Here is a 23,699-nt window from a genome sequence, read left to right as displayed (position 1 = left end):
TTTTTCCCATAATAAAACTGCCAAAAACCGCCGGGCAAAAGTCTGCCGGTTCTCTTTTTTTGTCTGGCGCTTTTTGGGCTGTTTTCCCGTCGGAAAAACTGCGAGGAGCACACATACGGCTGGGATTCCGAGCCAAAAGCTCTCCTCACAGTTTTTCCATCGGGATAACTGATCGTGTGTACGAGGCTTGTAGGTTGTAGTAGAGAGAGTCTCCTGTAATGTGGTGGTTATCTTTATTTATTGAAACCAATTATCTATCTATCATTACAAAGTTACCAAAAGTGGAAATACTTATGACTTGTTCTGGTTGTAAGAGCAAAGCTATGCTTGTTTCTTTAGAAAATCAAAAAGCACAGGTTTACTTCAATTGAGAAAATCACATGAAAAGTGTTGCCTCTTAGGTATCAGCGTTTCTAATAAAAAAAGCTTGTCAAAATATGTTTTAGCAATTTAGTAATTTAGAGAGCATTTTGTGAAAGATTTTAGTAATATTCAATTGACCCCAATTGAATATTTCAGAGAGTTTCATATTTCTCATTACGTGTGGGTAGATGTCTCAGGTTTGGTTGGTGACCTTCGAAAAGCTTTTCAAGCCAATTTCTAAATGTTATTAAGAATCTTTCAAATCTCTATTTATATATAACTGAGAATTGTTAGGTGTGCGTGTTGGAAAGTTACATAATTGATATGCATATATGCACTATATTACCAAAAGTATTGGGACGCCTGCCATTATACACACGTGAACTTTAACCACTTAAAGCGGAGGTTCGGCCGTTTTTTTTTTAAAGCCAGCAGCTGCTGACTTTTAAAAAATGGACACTTACCTGTCCAGCGCGCCTGCGATGTCAGCAGCCGAGGCTGAGCAATCGCTCGGTCCTCAGCTGCTTCCGCCGCCATCCTCGTGAGGGAATCAGGAAGTGAAGCCTTGCGGCTTCACTGCCCGATTCCCTACTGCGCATGCACAAGGATCGCGGCGCCCCATAACTGGTCCCCGCTCTCTCCTTGGAACAGTGTTTCCCAGAAGACAGCGGGGGGTGACGTCACAGGCTGGATTCCCCGCAGGGATCCGAACCCGAAAGTGGTGCAAATACCTGTCTCAGACAGGTATCTGCACCCCCCTCCCCCCTGAAAGGTGGCAAATGTGACACCGGAGGGGGGGAGGGATCCAAAAAGCGGAGGTTCACTTTTTGTGTGAATCTCCGCTTTAAGCCCCGGACCATTTTGCTGGTCAAAGACCGGGCCTTTTTTGCAATTCGGGAATGCGTCGCTTTAACTGACAATTGCGTGGTCGTGCAACGTGGCTCTCAAAAAAAATTTACGCAGTTTTTCCCACAAATAGAGCTTTCTTTCGGTGGTATTTGATCACCTCTGGTGTTTTCATTTTTTGAGCTATAAACACAAAAAGTGCGACAATCTTGAAAAAGATGCAATATTTTTTACTTTTTGCTATAATTAATATCCCCAAAAAATATATAAAAAAATATTTTTTCCTCAGTTTAGGCCGATACGTATTATTCTACATATTTTTGGTAAAAAGAAATCGCAATAAGTGTTTATTGATCGGTTTGAGCAAAATTTATAGCGTCTACAAAATAGGGAATAGTTTTATGGCAGTTTTATTAATATATTTTTTTTGGGGAAGATCAGCGATTTTTATCGTGACTGCAACTCATCGGACACTTTTGACACATTTTTGGGACCATTGTCATTTTTACAGTGATCAGTGCTATAAAAATGCACTGATTACTGTGAAAATGACACTGGCAGTGAAGGGGTTAACCACAAGGTGGCGCTGAAGGGGTTAAGTGTGCCTAGGGATGTGTTCTAACTGTAGGGGGGATGGGCTTATTGTGACACTACAGTGATCACAGCTTCCGATCACAGGAAGCTGTGTACACTGTCCTGTCACTAGGAAGACTGGGGAAACATTTCCCCTTCATCCTTACCGTGACAAGATCGCGAGTATGCCCGCAGACATCGAGTCCGCGGGATCTGCGGTCGGAGTCATGGAGCTTGCAGCGGGCGCGCGTGCTTGCCCACAATGCTGGATTCTTAAAGGGGACGTATATATACGTCCTTCTGCCTGCCTGTGCCATGCTGTCGATGTATATAGTCGTGCACTGGTTGGCAAGCAGTTAATGGCATCCCAGTGTTATTCCGTAGGGTTCAATATTGAGTTGATCCACCCTTTGTAGCTATAACAGCTTCAACTCTTCTGGGAAGGTTGCCCACAAGGTTTTGGAGTGTGTCTATTGCAATGTTTGACCATTCTTTTCAGAAGCGCATTTGTGAAGTCAGGCATGGACAAAAAGGCCTGGCTTGCAGTCTCTGCTCTAATTCATCCCAAAGGTGTTCTATCGGGTTGAGGTCAGTACAGGAGGGGTATTATGGTGTGGGGTTGTTTTTCAGGGGTTGGGCTTGGCCCCTTAGTTCCAGTGAAGGGAACTCTTAAGGTGTCAGCATACCAAGACATTTCATGATCCCAACTTAGTGGGAACAGTTTAGGTATGGGCCCTTCCCTGTTCCAACATGACTGCGTGCCAGCGCACAAAGCAAGGTCCATAAAGACATGGATAAGCGAGTTTGGAGTGGAGGAACTTGACTGGCCTGCACGGAGTCCTTAACCTCACATTTGGGATGAATTAGAGCAGAGAATTCAAACAAGGCCTTCTTGTCCACATTAGTGCCTGACCTCACAAATGCACTTCTCGAAAAATATTCAAACATTCCCATAGACACAGTTGTGGACAGCCTTCCTAGAAGAGTTGAAGCAGTTATAGCTGCAAAGGGTGGACCACCTCAATATTGAACCTTACGGTCTAAGACCGGGATTCCATTAAAGATCATGTGCATGTAAAGGCAGGTGTCCCAATATAATATAGTGTGTGTGTGTGTGTATATATATATATATTTATACACCGTATAATTATAAAGTCTATGGGGCTGTCAGGCACAGGCAGCAACGCCCTCTGGCATTGTGATTAACAGCATAGTAGTGTTCTATGTCTCCTGTGATGAAGAGGTAGAGTGGCTCTGCAGGGCACCTTGCATTAATAGCAACTGACATAGCATGTCCTCTTAGATACTGCTCCTCAAACTCTTCAGCCCCTGTAATGAAGTCATGGGGCAAAGAAGAATACCACTGTGCTCCACAGACCAAGTTATTAAAAAAATACGGTGCTTGGGTGTACAGGGGAAGAGTAGGATTTAGTTATAAAATACATTTTTCCCATAGAGAGACTTTAAAGCGCAGGTTCACCCTAATAGCATGTATATCTGACCAACTCCCTTATAGTGGTAACAAGTACTGTCCGCAATTAGTTATTTTTTTTATGCTTTATGTACCTTGTAATCCATTATTTCAATCTACTTCTCCCCATGGGAGTAGGCGTTTCTATGCCTAGGGGTATTGTCTTCTGGGAGGTCGCCCAGATGATTGACGTCTGTTTGCCCCGGCAGATAAGGCCCCGCCCCCCGTATTGCGTAGGCGCGCACGAGTTACGGGGGTTCAGAAAAAGCCGAACATGCGGAGATGTGAGTCTATGTGCTCTATACGGCGCATGCGCCCTGCATGTTCGACTTTTTTCGGAAGCCCCATAACTCGTGCGCACCTACGCAATATGGAGGGCGGGGCCTTATCTGCCGGGGCGAACAGACGTCAATCATCTGGGCGACCTCCCAGATGACAATCCCCCTAGGAATAAAAACGCCTACTCCCGCGGGCAGAAGTAGATTGAAATAATAAATTACAAGGTACGTAAGGCATAAAAAAAAAAAAAAAAAGAATTGCGGACAGTACTTGTTACGACTATACGGGAGTTGGTCAGATATACATGCTATTAGGGTGAACCTCCGCTTTAAGTCAACAGCTTATTCTGTGCTATAATGTTCAGTGATACTTGTTTATTTTTAAAACAAAGATTTATTATAAGTATAGTAAATAAAAAATAAAGCATCAACATTTTTTTTTTATGAACTTAAAAATAAATTTAAATTTACCAAAAATCATCAGGTTAATTTCTCAAAAGACATCTCAGCAGATAAAATCTATGACATGTAATGTAAACACTATGGAGTTTATTTACTAAAGGCAAATCCACTTTGCACTACAAGTGCAATTTACAAGTGTAAAGTGCACTTGAAATTGCACTGAAAGTGCACTTGGAAGTGCAGTCGCTGTAGATCTGAGGGGGACATGCAAGGAAAAGAAAAAACAGCATTTTAGCTTGTACATGATTGGATAATAAAATCAGCAGAGCTTCCCCTCATTTCAGATGCACCCCTGTGACTACACTTCCAAGTGCACTTTTCACATAGTGCAAAGTGGATTTGCCTTTCATAAATAACCCCCAATGTCTAATACTAAAGAACTGTTTTGTTTAAAGAGATCTGGTCACCATGACCATGCAGGGCAAGTTGACAGCGTCTCTTTAATCCCACTCCCAAACCCAGTTATACTGACCTCCACAGTGCTCCCTGGTGCTTCTTCCTCAAACCACAAAATACCCAGTGCTTCCAGAGATGAGAGAGCATGGGACCGTTTGCCGCAATGCAGTACTCGGAACTAATGACACAACACTGTAACATGTTGGTGGGGAGATATCTTTGGTATCTGTATGTTCAGACTTAACTCGATACTTGGTATTTTGAAGCAGCAGAAGGAAGAATGGTGGGGAGCGTTGTAAAGATGAGTATAATAAGGTTGGGGGGCAGGCTTTTACGAAACCATGTCACCTTTTAATTGGGGAAGGTGATAAGAGCCAAACAACTGAATACATAGTTGAAATAATATATGGGAACTATTTACATTTGCATAAGGATTTGTACAGGTATTTGTGTCGATCTAATATTGATATTTGCACAGCCCTGCCTGACAACAAAGACAGATTTGTGACATGACTTACTTCCAATCTTAAGTACTACAGTACAACTAGGTACACAGAACAACTAGGTCATCTCCCTGCCTCAGTCTGTTAATGGCTGATGAAAGAGCAGCAGCTTATTCCACTGCTCAATGTGCATGCAGTGCATCTGTGTTTTGCTTTGCAACTTTTAGGGTCACTTTGCAATAAAGCCAGGAAACAGAGAAACCCCTATGTACTATATTAATGTGCTTTACTAAACAAAAATGTTGTAATTACAAGCTACTTACAATTTTAGGAAAGCAATACACAACATAAAGATTATTGCAAAAAATGCATACAATATACACATGCACAAGGTATCTATTCTTCCATGCAAATGAGCATGGACAATGTATGCAATAGGGATACACTAAACAGTTACTTAAAGCGGGGGTTCACCCGTACAGAACACGTTTTCCCCTTAGATGAATGCTCGTTTTGTCTAGGGGAATCGGCTAGTTGTTTTAAAATATGAGCTGTACTTACCGTTTACGAGATGCATCTTCTCCGCCGCTTCCGGGTATGGGCTGCGGGACTGGGCGTTCCTATTTTGATTGACAGTCTTACGAGAGGCTTCCGACGGTCGCATCCATCGCGTCACGATTTTCCGAAAGAAGCCGAACGTCGGTGCGCAGGCGCAGTATAGAGCAGCACCGACGTTCGGCTTCTTTCGGCTACTAGTGACGCGATTGATGCGACCGTCGGAAGCCTCTCGGAAGACTGTCAATCAAGAAGGAACGCCCGCTCCCGAAGACCCATACCCGGAAGCGACGGAGAAGATGCATCTCGAAAACGGTAAGTACGGCTCATATTTTAAAACAACTAGCCGATTCCCCTAGACAAAACGAGCATCCATCTAAGGGGAAAAGAGAAAAAAAAAAACGTCATTGGGTGAACTCCCGCTTTAACATTATGAAGTCTTATGGAGCCCTCTTTTCTCTTTATTATGGAGTCATCTTCCTTCTATCCAGGAAATCTTCCAGGCTGCTTCTTGCTTCTCTGGGTCCTCCAAAAAACGAGTTTGTCTTCAGCATATGGCTGTTTTGAACTCCCTCTACTTCCTATCAACATCACTTCCTATTCCATGAGCTACATAAAACCAGTCAAACTGATTAATTAGCATGTAAATGGAGGAATCCCAGCTTTCAAAAGCAATAAATGATAACTAAAATGCATAATTTCATATATTTAAACTATAAAAAGCACTAAAATAGCCATTGAAACACAGTCTAATTAGCACCTATTGCCCCCCCTTTTCTCAGTCTGAGTATTGTTGTGCAGACAATTGCACAAGACAGATACCAAAGTACAGTTTGTGTACCTACATTGGTTGCATTTTAAAATACATTTAAATACTATTAATTATTACAAAACCAAAACAATTGCTGATTTACATATGTACCTAAGATATTAAGATAATAATAGTATTAAAACAACAGTTATTACATTCTTGTATATTGATTGCATTACCCTCAGTTCAACTTTAAAGTGGAGGTCCGCCAATTTTTTTTTTACTGCAGCTGCTGATTTTTTAAATAAGGACACTTACCTGTCCAGCGCACCTGCAATGTCGGCACCCGAAGCCGATCTACCGCTCAGCTCTTGGGTGCTGCCGCCGCCATCTTCGGTAAGGGAATCAGGAAGTCAAGCCGAGGGTTCCCTAGTGCGCATGTGCGAGTTGCGCTGCACGATTTTCATGGCCTGTGTGTTTCCCAGAAGACATCGGGGGGAGGGGGGCTGGACGTGGTGTAGATACCCGCAGATAATGTGGCCATCTATGCCCGGAACTGGGTGCAAATACCTGTCTTAGACAGGTATCTGCTCCCCCCTCCCCCTTAAAGGTGCCAAATGTGACACCGGAGGGGGGGAGGAATCCGGACAGCGGAGGTTCCATTTTTGTGTGGACCTCCGCTTTAAGATTTTACCTCTAATGGACTAAGATTGCATATTGTATACACACTGCAAGCTGGCTCTAGACAGATTTTGTGTCCTAAGATTAAAGCATATATATTATCTTACTCGTAATAAAGAATGTGCTTTTAATTCTAATGGTATTTATACTTTAGAAAGAAGTCAATAGGTTTTAAACCTAATAGTGCATTAAGACATTCATTTTTTTATGTACGTTGTTTGACTGCATTGTAGTTGTCTTTCTGTCCTACTGTCGCATACAAACTAAAAAACTGTGGATGGTCCCCACATCCTTAAAATATAATTGTAACAATAGTCTATTATGGCTGCTCTGCTGCAGGTCAGTTCACAAGATTTTTAGGCCTTCCCAAAATCCTAGAATTTGCTGTCAGTTTTTTTCCTGTTGTTTTAACATGGGAAACATGTTAACAACAATTATAGTATGCATGGATTTTTGTGGTCAAATACATAACAGAAACAAATACTTCCTATTAAAGAAAGTATAATGTATTCCCATTGAGCCCACATATAGAGTTATTATTGCAGTGTTTTCCTTAACCACTCCAGCTCTCATATTTGTATGCCCCTAATGGACCAAAGCAGTTTTTACATTTCAGCTTTAAGCCCAAATTAGCCCATTGATTCAGAGATCTATGAATAATAAAATGCACAGTGCATATCAATATAATGGTGTTAAAGGAATTCATCCAATATAAAACATAAGTTCATCAACCTTCTATATATAATGTGTACAGCATTAATCCCAATAAAGTGCAAAGTGTATGTATATAATCATATTAGAAAACATATATGCAAAAATTCATGAACATTCCACGTATGATGTGAGTAGCAAAAAGCCCCAAGAGAAACCTAAAAAGATTAACCCGAGAAGCAGTCCTTCAGAACCAATGGAAACGGTATTTGCAACCAGCTAATGCACAGCAGTCCATATAAAAGTGAAAATATCAACGGAGAGAAAGATGTGAGGATACCTTGGAAAGCCCTTTATGAAACGTCACTCCACCTCGTGTTGAAAGATAGGGGGCTTATCAGATCATTTTGACCCAGGTTAAGGTGGTTAAATTAGGCTTTAGTAAACAAAATGGGACATCAATGGCCTCATCTCTGGTATAGTAGGTGCTTCAGGCACGCCTGCCTGTCATCGGGGATATGCTTTCTCAATCAGACTTCCGACACACTCGCCAGGTTAAGAGTCATGTATGTGAAACAGAAAAGCAACCATAGCTTAATCCAATAAAAAGCGTTTGTTAAGATCTAAAATGTTGTACCTACATGACAGCAGTGATAACACATCAAACAAATCCCTTTGCCAGTATCCAAGATGGCCATGTTTGGCCGCACATGCATGGTGTAACCCGCTGTGTACCTTCTAGCACTGTCCTGCACGTTTCGTCGTAAATTGCGTCATTATCTTATAAGGGATAACCCATATGGAGGATACAGATCTCATTAGTACCATCTATATGGTGAGACTGGATTTGGGATCAGTTAAAAAAAAAATTACAAAAAAAATATAGAAAAAGCGTGGCGTGCATTTGTATTCAACCCCCCCCCCCTGAGTCAATAGTTTGTAAAACCACCTTTTGCTGCAATTACAGCAGCAAGTCTTTTTGGGTATGTCTCTTCTATCTTTGCACATCTAGAGAGTGAAATTTTTGCCCAGACTTTGCCCCCGCCCCCCTCTGATGTGACGCACGTTACATCAGAGGGGGGCAGGGTCACCCGTCACGTCACTGGGAAAGCCTGGGTTTTCCCTTGCGTCAGAGGGGGGTGGGGTCACGTGACGGGTGGCCCCGCCCTCACCTACATAAGAGATGTCACTGGCTGAAGCCGCGTCATTCCCAGGCTGTCTCCGGTGGAGACAGGTGATGCGCTGCGATGGATGGACATCTCATTGCTGTATCCTGGACCCCGGAGAGGAGATCACCCATCTCAGGATACCGACAGTGTTGGAGCGGAGACCTAGAGTGGATTACCACCGCTGGAATCTTTTTTTTTATTTTTAATAAAGGACTTTCCCCAACGGTGTCTGTTTTTTTTTTTTTTACAATTGTTACACTTTCTTTGTGAAATGGTAGGGGTACAATGTACCCCATTACCAATTCACATAGGGGTGGCCGGGATCTGGGGGTCCCCTTTGTTAAAGGGGTCTTCCAGATTCCGATAAGCCCCCTGCCCGCAGACCCCCACAACCACCGGGCAAGGGTTGTGGGAATAAGGCCCTTGTCCCCATCAACATGGGGACATGGTGCTTTGAGGGGTCATAGACCCCCAAAGCATCCTCCCAATGTTGAGGGCATGTGGCCTGGTAAGGCTGGTCAGGAGGGGGGGGCTCTCTCGTCCCCCCTCTTTTCCTGCGGCTTGCCAGGTTGCGTGCTCGGATAAAGGGTCTGGTGTGGATTTTTGGGGGAAACTCCACGCCATTTTTGGGATTTTTTTTTATGAATGACTTTTTTCTCTATTGCCAGGAGCCGACAATTCATTATAGCCGCATTATTATCACTTTTTTTCCTTCAGAAATGACATTTTGTGCAGGGACAATTCTAAGCATGGGAAACAAGCGCTACTTCACAGGCATAATATATACATCCCCCCTAGGTACGAAATTTAAAGGAATATTTCACTTTTATTGTTTCACTTTAAGCATTATTAAAATCACTGCTCCCGAAAAAAACAACGTTTTTAAAACTTTTTTTGCATTGATACATGTCCCCTGGGGCAGGACCCGGGTCCCCAAACACTTTTTATGACAATAACTTGCATATAAGAGTGGTAAAAGAGAACTCCCGCGCTATCAGTTAACCAATGTGGGGGGGGGGGGGGGCACTGCTGCAGACACCTGGTGATCTACCCCAGGCAGAAACAAGTGCATATAAGCCTTTAAAATTAGCACTTTAGATTTCAAATGTTCGAGTCCCATAGACTTTTACAGGGTTCTAAAGTTCACACAAACTTTTGGTCTGTTCGCAGGTTCTGGTGCGAACCGAACGTGGGGGTGTTCGGCTCATCCCTAACGGTGACCCAATTTGCTGAAAGAACAGGCAATCCTATTGGATGCCTAGGAGCAGGGTATGAGATGCATGGCAGAAGCCGCTGTGATGCAAGAGAGGACACAGGAGCTGCTGCCCGCCACCTGCCACCTAGTTGGGGTTAGTGCCGGACCAACCGTAGTGGCCACCACTGATTACAGTTAGGGTTGTCCCGATACCGATACCAGTATCGGTATCGGGACCGATACCGAGTATTTGCGGGAGTACTCGTACTCCCGCAAATACCATAGAATACTTGTTCCCCCCCGCCGCCGCCGCAAACCCGCCACCGTTAATCAGCGTGCAGGGAACATTACAGCTTTCGTTTGAATAGCTGTATCCCCGCCGCGTATAGACACTCCCCCTTGCGTGGGATTGGACGGATGATCTGTCCAATCCCACGCATGGGGGAGTGTCTATTCGCGGCGGGGATACAGATATTCAAACGAAAGCTGTAATGTTCCCTGCACGCTGATTAACGGCGGCACGTGCGGCATCATCAAGGTATGTAGGACATGGCTGCATTATGTGGGGGACATGGCTGCATTATGTGGGGGACATGGCTGGAATATGTGGGGGACATGGCTGGAATATGTGGGGGACATGGCTGGAATATGTGGGGGACATGGCTGGAATATGTGGGGGACATGGCTGTAATATGTGGGGGACATGGCTGTAATATGTGGGGGACATGGCTGCATTATGTGGGGGACATGGCTGCAATATGTGGGGGACATGGCTGCATTATGTGGGGGACATGGCTGCATTATGTGGGGGACATGGCTGGAATATGTGGGGGACATGGCTGGAATATGTGGGGGACATGGCTGGAATATGTGGGGGACATGGCTGGAATATGTGGGGGACATGGCTGCATTATGTGGGGGACATGGCTGGAATATGTGGGGGACATGGCTGGAATATGTGGGGGACATGGCTGTAATATGTGGGGGACATGGCTGTAATATGTGGGGGACATGGCTGTAATATGTGGGGGACATGGCTGCATTATGTGGGGGACATGGCTGTAATATGTGGGGGACATGGCTGTAATATGTGGGGGACATGGCTGCATTATGTGGGGGACATGGCTGCATTATGTGGGGGACATGGCTGGAATATGTGGGGGACATGGCTGGAATATGTGGGGGACATGGCTGGAATATGTGGGGGACATGACTGCATATGGGGGGGACATGGCTGCATATGTGGGGGGACATGGCTGCATTTGGGGACACATTTAAAAAAAGGATCGGTATTCGGTATCGGCGAGTACATAAAAAAAAGTATCGGTACTTGTACTCAGTCCTAAAAAAGTGGTATCGGGACATCCCTAATTACAGTATACTGTATGTAAAGCTTTTAAAAGAAAATCATTAAAATAATCAAATAATCAACATGTTGTCATACTTACCTGCTCTGTGCAATGGCTCCTGCTGCTCTCAGCCAAGCCTGTGAGAGATTTTAGAGGGGACATGCACAGCGCTGGATCATGATTGATATCAGGTTAGTATTTAAGGTTGGGTGGGAGGGAGCTACTACTAAAAGGGTTTTTGCCTTAATACAGATCAAAATATTTTTTGAGAAACAATGAGATTATATATGTGTGTTCTATAATCACCAGTTGGGTCAGAAGCCTTCAATAGACTTGCAACCAGCAGCTGTATATGTGAAGCAGTATGTACCGTATATTGTTCTAAGCTATGAGTCAGATATTGCCTTTTTCTTTATATAGATCTGAACAGTGTGCATGGAGCTACTAAAAGCCAGCTACCAATTGTTCATGTGCCTTTATCCCTGATGACTGGTTATTCTGACACTTGGTTATGAACTTCCTGCTGAGCACATTAACACCCACTCTGTGTATGTCAACCTTCCAGCATTTACACTCACTGCTCCTTTCAGCTTTCAACATGCTATCGCAGCAAGTGATTCAGGGTAACATGTAATTGTATATTTCTCACTTATTTAAATGGGAATTCTTTTAAGTTCCTAATTTTCCTTAAAAGGTACCCGGTACTAAAATTCGGGCAACATTTCAAAGGTCAGAAAGAAACCGTCCTCGTCTATTCAGCTAAAATTTATAAATCAGAAACAACATTTTTTACTTGGTATGAATGGAAATTTGCAGCGAAACATCTTAAAGTTGAGTACTGCAGATCTGATCTTAATGCTTTGCAGTGTTAAACCAGTATAACAGATGGGTGCTTGTAGTAACTGCAGTGGATATTGCAGTGCAAAATCACAGACTTCAGTAGCACTTGATGTCATTTTCACATAGGGCAGATAAAGTCGACATTTTGGGGCCACATATGGTTCTGTCCTCAAGCTGACATGATGTCCATAGTGACACTGTGGAGATTGTTCTGCTGGGGATTATGCGTCCTTTTGGTGTCACCTTGCATGGCCAACGCATATGGTTCTCCCAACCACAGCTCTCGGAGAAGATGCCCCTCTTAAAGGTGGTTTCCAGCATTTTGCTTTGCACTTTCCATACACATCGATTTTGTGAGCATATAATCTCAAATGGGGATATTTCTTTACCCCCCCCCTTTTTTTTTGTCTGTTTAGTTGGGACAGCTATTCATGGATTTTTTATATTTTATGCTTTATATTTTATTAGATATACACATGTTTGCTCCTGAAGAATTGATAAAATTCCATGAAACACGTCAAGCTTTTGTATCTACCATGTTTAAATTAATCATGTGTTTTTATTAATATTTTTTTATTCTAATCATGTACTTTGCCTAATCAATATATGAATTGTTTGTGTATCTCGGTATCTATTCCAAATTATGGGAAGTTAAGAGGTGTTATACCCATGATCCTTCTCTATGGATATGTGTAATGCCGCGTACACACAATCACTTTATGTGATGGAAAAAAACAACATTTTCTGTGAAGTAAAAAACGACGTTTTTGAAACTTCAATTTTCAAAAACGACGTTGCCTACACACCATCGTTTTTTCACAATGCTCTAGCAAAGCAAGGTTACGTTCACCACTTTTTTCCATTGAAGCTCGCTTCATAACTAGCTTCTGGGCATGCGCGGGTTTAAAAACGTTGTTTTAAACGTCGTTTTTTGCTACACACGGTCAATTTTTGTGAAACAAATAATGACGTTTTGAAAAACGACACAAAAAATTGAAGCATGCTTCAATTTTTTTTTGTTGTTTTTCACAAGACATAAAACAACGTTTTCCCCCACACACGGTAATTTTTTCATCACATAAAGTGATGGTGTGTATGTGGCATTATTCATGCTTTATATGTATGTATACAGACTAAATACTGTAATAATTATCAGTTTTATGTATTATTGTTCAAATCTGGCACGTAATAAATGCCAATTATCAATTATTCGTATTGACTGCATGACTCATTTAAAGTCCCACTCTGCTAGCTCTCCTTTTTCCATAGTGACTAAGTATGAGACCTTGAGGAAGGGACCCTGCGCACTCCTGCGCACACTTCGACTATATCTGACTTATGTGACATTTCACTAATAAACGTGTGAAAATTGTATTGGTGCACTGGGGGCTTTCTACGATTAAAGGGGTTCTAAAGGTTGAAGTTCTTTTTACCTTCATGCATTCTATGCATGAAGGTAAAAACCCTTCAGTATGCAGCTCCCAATGCTGCCCCCCCTAATATTTATCTGAGCCCAATCGCAGTCCATCGATGTGCACAGGAGCGGCTGCTCAGGTCTCTGCCTTTTCTTTGGCTGAGAGACAGCCATTGGCTCTCGCAGCTGTCGATCACAGCCATTGAGGAGGGAGCGGGGGTAGGGCTAAGCCCTGTTCTGTGTATCTTATGGACACAGAGTGGGGCACAGAATAGGGTTGCCACCTGTACAGGATTCACTCAGACAGTCCGGGTTTTGAATCATGAGCCCGGGTTTCACTCTGCCTGAAACCCGGCAACATTATTCAGACTGGGTTGGGGATCCCCAAGTAAGCAAGATAGTCACACAGAAATGTGTTGCCATCCGGAAGCTATGAAAGTCTGTCTGGGGGGGCGGGATGATGATGTCAGCAGGAGCACTTTGGTCACACCCACTGTTCGCCGCATAGTTACTACTCTCCTTGGGGCACCCAAAGGTGTCCCAGGTCTTTTATAATCCTATAGTTTATACTACATAAAGTGTTCGGGTTTGGTTCAAAGAAAAGGTGGCAACCCTAGATCAGGGTTGAGCACACACGACAGGTGGCTTGCTATGGGGGCACTTGGAGAAGAGGAAGAGCCAGGAGCGACAGTTTGGGATTCGAGAAGAGGAGGATCGGTGCTGCTCTGTGCAAAACCATTGCACAGAGCAGGTAAGATTTCTGTACAAGTCTGATTATGATCATATTTGAAAAAAAAATTACCTTTAATATTACTTTAACAATTGTTTATTTTTTTTATTTTTTTAATACTGTAGATAACTTCATCCTCTAGTGTTTCTGTTTTAAATCAATGATGGAGCCAACTTTACACACAGAATGCAATTAGACTAATGGCTGATGTCACATCTGTAAGTGTGGCTTGACCTTGTCCCTTCCATCCTTGAATTAAGAGCAAACAGTCTCTGTAGGCATCAAACAAAGGTCAGCGGAAAGTTACATCATTTATACCCAGGGCCAGATTAAGAACATCATGGGCCTGGTGCTGAGGATTTTGGTGGGGCCTTTTAGGCTGCATTCACACCTCCGCGACAAGTAACGCCGCGTACGCGGCGTATTTTGCCGCGAATAGTGTAACTTTTTTTTTTACAAATCCTTCCTATTGCTTTGTATGGCCGAATGCCAATGCCGCCTGAAAAAAAGGGTCCGGGACTTTTTTTCATGCCGCAGGTGTACGGCGTCTATGAGATGTGAACCATCTCATAGACAGCAATGGGAATTCTCCCCTCCAGCGGCACGAGCGGCCGGCGTCGGGTGTTTTGTCGCGGAGGTGTGAATGGGGTGTAATAAATAATAAATACATGCGTGGGAATGACATGAACGCAGCCCAGCCAAGGCAAGTGACCAAAGGCACAGAACCCAGAAGGAAGACCGGGTGAAGATGGAAGTGTCCAGGCCCCGCCTGATTCATCGCAGCACTGGAGGGCTCAGTCTGAAAATTGAAGTGTACACTAATGTGCTAATATGCTGTGCATACTTGTACGTTGTGGCATAACCTACCCCAGGGCCTCTAAAAAGTAGTAATGTCAGGAAAGTTTACTACCGCTTTATTATCACAGGATCCCAGGAGCCTCTCATGGGGCCCCCTACTGACCCGGTGGACGGTGGCCCTTGGGCAGTGCCTAAGTGCACAGTTGCCAACATCTAAAAAATATTTTCAGGGCCACTTTTTTATATAAGTGCTATATTTAGAGTAGCTGAGATCCCCGATGTTCCTCTATACATCATAGTAGTAATCACAAAATTAAATGAGTACTAATAATGGGGCAGAACAAATATGAGAACTGATATTTCCTTTAGTTGAACTAACAAAAGTGTGTCCATTCTAGAGCTGGTAACATTGAGGATATTCAGTATCATTTTAAAGAACTGTTTTTGTGGGTAAGCGACATAGGGGAGGAGTATGGACGGTATATAAGTGGGAAGTATGTGCAGGTGAGGGAGAGGAATGTGGAGGGTCTAACAGTGGGCACTATGTACAGGAGAGGAGTACAAAGGGTACGGAAAAAAGCACTATGTACAGGAGAGGAGTGTGAAGGGTATGACAATGGGCAGTATGTACAGGAAGAGTGAGGGGGTATGACAGAGGGTAGTACGTACCAGAGAGAAGTGTGGAGGGTATGATGGGGCAGTATGTACAGGAGAGGAGTGTGGAGGGTATGACAGTGGGCAGTATGTACAGGAGAGGAATGTAGACGGTATGATAGTGGGCTCTATGTATAGGAGAGGAGTGTGGAGGGTATAACAGTGAACACTATGTATAGGAGAGGAGTGTGGAGGGTATGACAGTGGGCACTATGTATAGGAGAGGAATGTGGAGGGTATGACAGTGAGCAGTATGTACAGGAGAGGAGTGTGGAGGGTGCGACAGTGGGCACTAAGTACAGGAGAGAAGTGTATGACAGCAGGCACTATGTACAGGAGAGGAGTGTGAAGGGTATGACAGTGGGTGCTATGTATAGGAGAGGAGTGTGGAGGGTATGACAGTGGGCACTATGTACAGGAGAGGAGTGTGTAGGGTATGACAGTGGGTACTATGTATAGGAGAGAAGTGTGGAGAGTATGACAGTGGGCACTATGTACAGGAGAGGAGTGTGGAGAGTATGACAGTGAGCACTATGTACAGGAATGGAAGGATATTTAGGGACTGAGTAGTGGTTAAGCGGGTCATACATGGATTGAAATTACGCCAATTATGCAGAGACCAGCCATAGTCAATCTATGTATGGGCTAGCTGGTTTTACACAAGTCAATCTATTAATCAACTTGAGTACAACCAGCCTGTTTTTTTTTCTTAAAACAATCAGTGCTGCCAGCTAAAGTTAGCAACACTGATCATTGTACGCACTGACAGAACACAATAACACTGCAGGAGTGATTCCCCCATCCACAGGTCAGCAGGTGAGAGGGTGTGTGGGGACAGGTTGGGGAGATATACTAGTCAGTGGCTGGGTAGGCACTGGTAGTATCAGAGCCAGATACACACAGGTTACATACGCCACGATTGTTAGAGCGAGAACAATAATTCTAGTACTAGACCTCCTCTGTAACTCTAAACATGTAACCTAAAAAAATGTAAAGCATCGCTTAGGATACCAAAAAAAATTGTGCTAACTTAACTAACTGTTTTTTTAATGAATGAAACATTTTTTTCCAAAAAAACATGTTTGAAAAATTGCTGCGCAAATACCGTGCTAGAGCTGCACAATTAATCGTTAAAAAAATCGTGATCTCGATTCATCCCCCCTGACGATCTTCAATGCAGAGTTTGCTGATTCTTTCATATAACAAGTGGAGAGACTTTCAGCTGTCAAAAGAAAATATCTGGGCAGTCTGCCAAGTTTTTAACAGGAAACATTGTAACTGACACTTCCTTCTTAGATCAAAGGGATACACTTCTGTGTGTAAAGAACAAATCTGGGCAGTCTGCGAAGTTTGTAAACAAAATGAAACATTGTAACTAACTAACATTGTAACTATATTTAACCACTTAAAGTCCAACACTTGTTTCTTAAGTTAGAAAGCAATATTATTTGCTAGAAAATTACTTGGAACCGCCAAACATTATATATATTTTAGCAGAGACTCTAGGGAATACAATGGCTATTGCTGCAATATGTTATGTCACACTGCATTTTCCCACTTCAATGAATAATAAAAACCATAAAAACAAAACAGTGAAGTTAGCCCAGTTTTTTTTGTTTTAATGTGAAAGATGATGTTACGCCGCAACAATCGTGAGAGAATCGTGATCTATCTTCTAAGCAAAAAAATTGCAATTCTCATTTAGCCAGAATCGTGCAGCTCTGTACCCTGCAACATAAAAAGTGCAAAGACCACCATAGAGTCATTTTCTAGCAAAAAACAAATGATGATTTTTACATGTAGTAGAGAAGTGTCAGAATTGGCCTGGGTGGCAAGGGGTTAATTACCATGAGTAATATACAAATAATTATTATAAGCACTGTGATCCTATCAGTCTGCTGTAGTGTGTCAGCTTGTATTTATATTGGCCGCTCTGAATGTAGCTTCTGACAGGCTGTGCAAGCAGGCCTGTATCTCCGGAACCATAAATGATAGCCGTCCCATATTTTAACCAGTTGTGGGGTAGCTCTTTCCATGCCTACCCCAAATGTGGGGTTTCTGTGACCTCTGGTCATCGAGCTACAACCCCCCAAATTCGATCTTAAAAAAAAAAATTCTTAAAAAAAAAAAAAAATTTTTTTTTTTTTTGGGCAAATGGGCCTATCTTGAGAAAGGGGCCTGGAGCTGCAGCTCCATCAGCCCCATTGTTAATCCGGCCCTGTTTATACCATACCATATTTCCCCCTCTGTACACATTTCTTATATGACAATGACCTTGTTTGTTTCCCCCAAATCAGTGCTTGTTCATATGTTATATGAATTTAGGAAGACTTGGTTAAATTCAAGGAAAATAGATACTACAGCTCTGCCTGCCAGTGCAAACCATTCAATAGGGTGACAGATTACAATTACTTTTCTAGTTTTTGTTTCTTATGCCGCGTACACACGATCATTTTTCGGCTTGTAAAAAACAACGTTTTTCAGCATCTAGAAAAAACAATGTTTTTTTTCAACTTCATCATTAAAACGACGTTGCCCACACACAATCGTTTAAAAAAAATGCTCTAGCAAAGCGCAGTGACGTACAACACGTACGACGGCACTAAAAAAAGGGGAAGTTCCATGCGGATGACGCCACCCTTGGGGCTGCTTTAGCTGATTCCGTGTTAGTAAAAGACGATTCGCGCTTTTCTGTCTGTTAGAGCGTGATGAATGTGCTTACTCCATTATGAACGGTAGTTTTACCAGAACGAGCGCTCCCGTCTCATAACTTGCTTCTGAGCATGTGCAGGTTTTTCACGTCGCTTTTGTCCACACACGATCATTTTTTACAACCCGAAAAACGACATCGTTTAACCACTTCCATACCAGGTACTTACGCAGCTTCCCGCCCAAGCCAATTTTCAGCTTTCAGCACTGTCGCACTTTGAATGACAATTGTGCGGTCATGCTACACTGTACCCAAACAAAATTGGCGTCCTTTTTTTCCCCACAAATAGAGCTTTCTTTTGGTGGTATTTGATCACCTCTGAGATTTTTTTTTTGCGCAACAACTAAAAAAAGGCTGAAAATTTGGAAAAAAAATTACGTTTTTATTTTTTTCTGTTAATTTTTTGTAAATAAGTTTTCTCTTTCAATTACGGGCACTGATATGGCGGCACTAATGGGCACCGATGAGATGGCACTGATGGACATCGAAGAGGTAGTACTGACGGGCACAGATGAGGTGGCACTGATTGGCGGCGCTGGTATGCGACACTGATGGGCACTCATAGGCGGCACTGATGGGCACACATAGGCGGCACTGATGGGCACACATAGGCGGCACTGATGGGCACACATAGGCGGCACTGATGGGCACACATAGGCGGCACTGATGGGCACTCATGGGCGGCACTGGGCACTCATAGGCGGCACAGATGGGCACTCATGGGCGGCACTGATGGATACTTATGGGTGGCACAGATGGGCACTGATAGGTGGGCACTGGGCATGGATGGGCACTGTGGGGTGGCACTGATGGACACTGGGGTGGCGCTGATGGACACTGGGGTGGCGCTGATGGACACTGGGGTGGCAGCACTGATTTTTGCCAGGTTGCCAGTCAGTGCCCATTTGTGGGCACTGACTGGCATCTTTTTTATTTTTTTGTAATGCTTTTTTTTTATTTATTTTTTAGACTTTTTTTTTTGCGGGCTTTTTTTTTTTTTTTGCCCACCCTGGTGCTCCAGGGTGGGCATCCCTGGTGGTCCAGTGTGGCGATCCGAGGGGGGGCTGCGCTGATAAACAATCAGCGCGAACCCCCCCTGTCAGGAGAGCCGCCGATCGGCTCTCCTCTACTCGCGTCTGTCAGACACGAGTGAGGAAGAGCCATCAAGGGCTCTTCCTGTTTACATCGTGATCAGCCGTGGTTGGACACGGCTGATCACGTGGTAAAGAGTCTCCGCCGGAGGCTCTTTACCGAGATCGGAGATGCAGGGTGTCAGACTGACACCCCGCATCACCGATCGCCGCGATGCTGTCCTGTCAGGATTTCATAACCACTTCCCGGACGTAAATCGGCCATAGGCCGGGCGGGAAGTGGTTAAAAAATGCAGCATGCTCGAATTTTTTTTTTTGTCATTTTTCAGAAGCCGAAAAATTAGGTGAAGCCCACACACGATCATTTTAAATGACTATTTTTAAACGTCGTTTTTTACAAGCCAAAAAATTATCGTGTGTACGCGGCATTAGTCTACTGATGCAAAATGGACAAACTGTCTTTTACCCTTTCTGCCCCTAGCTTTGGCAAGCTTTGTGTGGTTAAAAGAGTTCTACGATCACAGCATACAAATTCATTTTATAACATCAGCATTGTAATAGCAATACATACAATTGTTATATTTGATAATCCAATATAAGCACACAGTACTGGAAAAACCTTGTTTCATGTTTTGATTTCTGCCTGTTTGTTGGCCATCTCTTTCCACAACTTCATGTTCCTGGATTGCTCTTATGCTTTGTAGGTTCTCTTTTGCTCATTCCTTTGATTTGCTTTCAAATTCTAAGGCCTATATATATACACTATTTTACCAAAAGTATTGGGACTCCTACCTTTACACACACATGAAGTTTAATGGCATCCCAGTCTTAGTCCGTAGAGTTCAATATTGAGTTGGCCCACCTTTTGCAGCTATAACAGCTTCAACTCTTCTGGGAAGGCTGTCCACAAGGTTTAGGAGTGTGTCTATGGGAATGTTTGACCACTCTTCCAGAAACGCATTTGCGAGGTCAGGCACTGATGTGGACGAGAAGGCCTGGCTCGCAGTCTCCTCTCGAGTTTGGGATTTGAGGAAATTGACTGGCCTGCACAGAGTTCTGACCTCAACCCGATAGAACACCTTTGGGATGAATTAGAGCAGAGATTGTGAGCCATGCCTTCTCGTCCAACGTCAAAGTGCCTGACCTCACAAATGCGCTTCTGGAAGAATGGTCAAACATTCCCATAGACACACTTCTAAACCTGGTGGACAGCCTTCCCAGAAGAGTTAAAGCTGTTAGAGTTGCAAAGGGTGGACCAACGCAATATTGAACCCTATCGACTAAGACTGTGCATGTAAAGGCAGGCAGTGGCGTCGCTTTATGGGGGGGACAGGGGGTGTGGCCCACATCGGGTAACACCCGCCAGAGAAGTGACAACCGGGGACGCCAATACACATTGCACTTTCAGAGCTGCAGCGGAGCTGTGCGAGCAGGACATGCAGCTGTGCGGTGGAGGCTGCCTATAACACTCCATCATTAAATCAGGTGAAGCTGTCACTCAGGGATCTTCAATATCTCCAGAGGCAGCCGGAGTTGGTTGGGGGAGTGTGGCTGCCTGCTCCACTCCTCCCACAGACTCCTTCCACAGACTTCTTTCATTAGCCAGAGGGCTAATCCTGCAGCTGAAGGAGGAGAAAGAGGTGAGGACACAGCAGCCCTGGGTGTCCTCATCTCCAGGCATGAGGTAAATGACTGCACATTGTGAGCACATAGCGTGCTAACCAGCCAATATACCACCCTAACCTGCCCTATACCTCCCTAACCTGCCCTATACCACATGAATCTGCCCTATACCACCCCAACCAGCCCTATACTACCCCAAAGTGCCCTATATTACTATAACCTGCCCTATACCACCCCAATCTGCAATATACCACCCTAAAATGCCATATACCACCCCAATCTCTCCTATCCCACCCTAACCAGCCCTATATTACCCTAAACTGCCCTATACCACCCGAATCTGCCCTAAACCACCCGAATCTGCCCTATACCACCCGAACCTCCCCTAAACCACCCTAATCTGCCCTATGCTACCCCAAACCGCCCTATATTACTCTAACCTGCCTTATACCACCCCAATCTGCCTTATACCACCCCAACCTGCCCTGTACAACCCTAAAATGCCATATACCACCCCAATCTGTCCTATACCACCCTAGCCTGCCCTATATTAACCCAAACTGCCCTATATTACCCTAACCTGCCCTAGATCACCCCAATCTGTCCTATGCCACCACAAACTGCCCTATATTACCCTAAGCTGCCCTATACCACCCCAACCTGCCCTATACCACCCTAACCTGCCTTATATCACCCTATACTACCCTAACCTGCCACTATACCACCCTAACCTGCCACTATATCACCCTATACTATAATTTACAGTGGCCGGTTTGAGGTGGGCCCTGTGACTGTGCAGGATAGAGAGGCGGAGGGGTGACAACATTTTTTATCGCACCAGGTGACAACAACCCTAGTGACACCACTGAAGGCAGGTGTCCCAATACTTTTGGCAATATTGTGTATATAGGCTGCATTGATGGGCGCTGGTTATGGCTGTATCTGATGGGCACTGGTGAGGCTTCATTTGGGCGCTTCATTAAAAAGGTGGGGCATGCATGGGCAGGGGAAAGGGGGTGGAGTCAGCGGTCGAGTCGGGGGGGCGTCAAAATTAAGTCTTGCCTAGTGTGTCAAAACTCCTTGCACCAGCCCTGCCTGCACATACTACCCACCGCTATACACTCCGCACTCCTCTCCTGCACATACTACCCACCATCATATACTCTGCACTCCTCTATTTCACATACTACCCACCGCCATATATTCCGCACTCCTCTCCTGCACATACTACCCAACACTATACACTCTGCACTCCTCTCCTGCACATACTACCCACCGTCATATACTGTGCACTCCTCTATTTCACATACTAACCACCACCATATACTCTGCATTCCTCTCCTGCACATACTACCCACTGCTATACACTCTGCACTCCTCTCCTGCACATACTACTCACCGCCATATACTCCGCACTCCCTCCTGCACATACTACCAAGTAATAGCAGTGTTTCATTTTTAAAATAATGATTTTGCTGAGGTATGTATATGTCTCTGAGACTCTGCCCCTTCCATTCTTACCCCATTGTGATCCCACCCACATTACTACTCAGCTTAAAGCGGTAGTAAAGCCGCTGCTGTTTTTTTTTTCATACCTGTACCGCATACTAGCTCATTATGAAATACTTACCTTGGAACGCGGTTAGGGGAACTTACCTGGTCCACGCCGAGGGAGATGTCATCTTGCCTCGGCGTTTCTTCCGTGTATGACGTCACTCCCGCACATGCGCGTGGGAGACTTCTGTCCGGCAAAGTCCGGCGGCTGCCGGGCCTTTAGCCGAAGATCCACGCTGTGCATGCGCCGCTGCAGACAGAGGCCCGTACAGGTTTAGGAGATATTCTTTATACTTACAGGTAAGCCTTATTATAGACTTACCTGTAAGTGAAAGTGGTAGTACAGAGTTTACTACCACTTTAAGCTACTCAGAGGCACCCTCCTGTCTTGTACCCTCCCCTCTCTCATACCCTCTCCTTTTCATCCAACTCTCTTTCACTACCCCCTCTCTCTCTCATCCCCTCACCCCTTCTCTATTTAATGTAATTTGTTTAATATCTAATTTGTTTTACCATAAACTTATTTGTGTTTTCATTTTATTTATTACCAAGAAAAGGCACAAAATCCTTAGCACCAGGTCCATGATGCTCTTAACCCGGCCCTGACTCCAATGCCAATGCATCATAACAGACTGAAAATTCAGACATGCACCAAATTTGTCTGGCACACTGTAACATGCACTACTGCTTTACGTTACAATATTACTATTATACAGATTTATATAGCGCCAACAGTTTGTGCAGTGCTTTACATGAGGATAGACAGTACAGTTACAATACAATTCAATACGGGAGGAATTAGAGGGCCCTGCTCGTTAGAGCTTACAATCTAGGAGGGATTTTCATATGTGTGGGATGGGTGCGGAGTGTAGGGCATTAAGTGGTAAGTGCAGGATAGGGGTAAAAAGTGTATGACGGTGGGTGGTATGTGCAGGAGAGGGGTGCAGAGTGTATAGCAGTGGGTGGTATGTGCAGACCTGATCAGAACACTTACGTGAAAGGGGCCCTAATGTAACAATCATAAATCACTACAATAAATTATTTCTAAGGCCCATTTCACACGGGGCGGACTCCGTCAAGTGGAATCCGCCAGCTCAGTGGG

The sequence above is a fragment of the Rana temporaria genome, chromosome 4, assembly GCF_905171775.1.
Source record: "Rana temporaria chromosome 4, aRanTem1.1, whole genome shotgun sequence".
Lineage (NCBI taxonomy): Eukaryota > Metazoa > Chordata > Amphibia > Anura > Ranidae > Rana > Rana temporaria.
The sequence above is the reverse complement of the archived record's forward strand: the minus strand, read 5'-3'. Positions refer to the sequence as shown.